Source organism: Bubalus bubalis, chromosome 20, assembly GCF_019923935.1.
Source record: "Bubalus bubalis isolate 160015118507 breed Murrah chromosome 20, NDDB_SH_1, whole genome shotgun sequence".
NCBI classification, from domain to species: domain Eukaryota; kingdom Metazoa; phylum Chordata; class Mammalia; order Artiodactyla; family Bovidae; genus Bubalus; species Bubalus bubalis.
In genome coordinates, this window is record NC_059176.1 from 20,480,074 (window position 1) to 20,483,815 (window position 3,742).

General features: G+C 39.8%; 1 pseudogene; it reads right to left on the reverse strand.

Annotated features, from left to right (window-relative positions):
- Positions 1-1,580: 1,580 nt before the first annotated feature.
- On the reverse strand, positions 1,581-3,538 carry LOC102406093 (annotated as a pseudogene).
- Positions 3,539-3,742: the final 204 nt, after the last annotated feature.

Genomic DNA, 3,742 nt, shown 5'->3' on the forward strand with positions numbered 1-3,742 from the left:
AAAGCTCTATTTGAATTCAGTGTTGGCATTCATACCTGAACTTAGAGTAGGAACCCGAACACTGCATGCATATAAAAATGACTAATTTCTGAATTCAATTAACTGATAAACTGTTCCATTGTTCTTTTAGGTATTTTCTGTCTCTGGGTTTAAAGTTAAGTCCTTTTTAAAAATAATTTTTTTTTTGATTTGAGCAAAATTTTGAGCAAAATTTGAGCAAAAAATTGCTCAAATCAAACTTCTAAGAAAATGTTCCCTAATGGTATCTGTTTTTCTTAGCTTATAGAAAATTTCTTTCTATCCATTCAATATATAAATATTGACTGTATTTCATGTTTATACCATGCTAGCCACTGGTGGGAATAAAGAAGGAGAAAAACTATAGAGAATTTTATAATTTCATTAGGAAAGCAAGTCAGTGCCAAAATGGTGTGATTCTGAATACAAATTCTATAGAGTTTCAGAAAAAGAAAGACAACTGTGGACCTCCAGGGTCCTGGAAGTGTTTATAGCAATCCAGGAAAATATTCTGAGCATGTAGAAAGGGATTAAAAAAGCATAGTAATTGCCACAAGTGAGGGTAGAATGAGGGAGGTGAAATGGGGGGAGGGGTACAAATTTGAACCTTTGTAAAGGTACAAATTTCTAGTTATAAATAATCATGTGGATGTAATGTGCAACATGGTTATTCTATTTAATAATACTAGACTGCATATTTGAAAGCTGCTGGACATCAGCACAGACCAAGGCAGGACCTGTTGCCTCACATGGCCCTGGCAGAACTCACTCTTAACTCACAGTACCACTCATATTAAGAGGAGCCTAACTTCTGAGGCCAGATGTACAAACATGAGTAAAGTCCCAGTCTTTTCAAAACACACTGAAAAATATACTCTAACATTGGAAACATGGAATTGTTTCCTCAATTGAGGAAACATTACATTACAATGCATTGTAATGAAAGTTTACCACGCAGCTTTGTATTACGCCTATAGGTTACGGAACTTCATCTTCCTAAAACACGGTTTAAAACTTGTGTTTGTTTCTCTCTAACTGCTTGAAGCAGGGTTAAATAATAAATTACCCCCCTCCTTTTTTTTAGCCCCCAGCATGTTTTATTTTTCCTAGAACCTGTGTACAATTAACTCTAGCAAGGCAGTACTCAGTACGGTTCAGGCCTCACATTTTGGATTAACTCCTTAATATTATAAATGTGAATGCACATCCTCATAACTGGGAAACTAAATGACATAGATTTACTCATTATTTATGTAACCATGCAAAATTTTATATGCAACGGGCACTTTTATACTATAGAATCTGACCTTATGAACTAGCTTACATATAAAACATAGTTACTCTTTGCTCATCTGTCATAACTTAGAAAGTGTTGCACCAATGCTTAAGATGTTATTGAAACAGATGAGTTCTCAACACAAGGTTAACAAACTTGAAGCTCCACACTAGAAATACAAATCCATAAATTGAAAATTGTTTTACCAGAAATAGATTATGAGCAACCCTTACCAAAGTAGTACCATAGGGAGTTACTGTGTTGACTCAAAGAAGACACAGGTTTCTCATTAAACTTTTTTTAATGGGTCTCAAATTCTGTGACAGATTTTTTGGTCAAGTTTTTTCAACAAAAAGTACTGATTTTAAAAACCAATAACTTAAACTGCCACACACAAAACATATGGTCCACAAAAACATTCTCCTTTCCTTCTGAAGGTTTTACGATGCATTGTTATCATTAACCAGTCTTTTACTATTAAACTTAAATGGCCAAATGAGACAAGCAGTTCTGAGACTGTTCTTGCACCACTGCTTAAGACTGGGGTGGCAGGTATTGGGGATATTATTCATTCAGCCTTCTGAGCTTTCAGGGCAGACGTGGTGACCTTGCCAGCTCCAGCTGCCTTCTTACCCACTGCTTTGATGACACCCACAGCGACTGTCTGTCTCATGTCACGCACAGCAAAACGGCCCAGGGGAGGAGAGTCAGAGAAGCTCTTGACACATCTGGGCTTGCCAGGAACTGTATCAACGATAGCAGCATCACCAGATTTCAAGAGTTTAGGGCCATCTTCCAGCTTTTTGCCATAACGATGATCAATTTTCTTCTTCAGCTCAGCAAACTTGCAAGCAATGTGAGCAGTGTGACAGTCCAGCACAGGTGCATATCCAGCAGGGATTTGGCCTGGATGGGTCAAAATAATCACCTGAGCTATGAAGCCAGCTGCTTCTATTGGTGGATCATTTTTGCTGTCACCAGCCACATTGCCATGATGAATGTCTTTGACAGACACCTTCTTGACATTGAAGCCCACACTGTCCCCAGAAAGGGCTTCACTCAGTGCTTCAAGGTGCATTTCTACAGACTTCAGCTGTTACATTGACTGGAGCAAAGGTGACCACCATGCCAGGTTTGAGAACACCAGTCTCCACACAACCCACAGGGACAATACCAATATCACCAATTTTATAGACATCCTGGAGGGGCAAACGCAAGATCTGTCAGTTGGACGTGTTGGTGGCAGAATACAATCCAGAGCTTCAAGCAGGGTGATTCCACTGGCATTGCCGTCCTTATGGGTGAATTTCCATCCCTTGAATCATGGCATGTTAGCACTTGGCTCCAGCATGCTGCTGCCATTCCAGCCAGAAATTGGCACAAATGCTACTGTGTCAGGGTTGTAGCCAATTTTCTTAATGTAGGTGCTGACTTCCTTAACAATTCCCTCATATCTCTTCTGGCTATAGGATGGCTCAGTGGAATCCTTTTTTTTTCTTTTTTTTTTTTAATTTTTTAACTTTACAATATTGTATTGGTTTTGCCATATATCAACATGAATCCGCCACAGGTATACATTTTGTTAACTCCAACAATTAATTGTTTCACACCCAGAGTGTAAGCCAGAAGGGCATGTTCATGGGTGTGCCTGTTCTCGGAGATACAGGGCTTCAAACTCACCAACACCAGCAGCAACAATCAGGACAGCACAGTCAGCCTGGGATGTGCCTGTAATCATGTTTTTGATGAAGTCTCTATGTCCTGAGGCATCAATGATGGTAACATAATACATGCTGGTCTCAGATTTCCACAGGGAGATATCAGTGGTGACACCATGCTCATGTTGAGCTTCAGTTTGTCCAAGACTCAGGCATATTTGAAGGAGCCCTTTCTCATCTCAGCAGCCTCCTTCTTGAACTTTTCAATTGTTCTGTTGTCGATCCCACCACATTTGTAGATCAGATGGCCAGTCGTGGTAGACTTCCCTGAATCTATGTGCCCGATGACAACGATGTTGATGTGGGTCTTTTCCTTTCCCATTTTTGCTTAGGTTTAATGGTAGTTTTCACACCTGTGTCCTGGTGGCAAACCCGTTGCGAAAAAGCAATAAATTACCCTTTTTAAACCAGAAGGAATGAAGAGGCTGAGCCAAAGCGGAAATAATGCCCAGGTGTGGGTGTGTCTGGTCGTGAAAGTAAGAACAATATTGCGTAGGAACCTGGAATGTTAGCTCCATGAATCAAGGTAAATTGGAAATTTTCAAACAGGAGATGGCAACAGTGAACATCGATATTTTAGGAATCAGTGAACAAAAATGGACGGGAATGAGTAATTTAATTCCAATGACCATTATATCTAATACTGTGGGCAAGAATCCCTTAGAAGAAATGGAGCAGCCCTCATAGTCAACAAGAGAGTCCAGAATGCAGTACTTGGGTGCAATCTCAA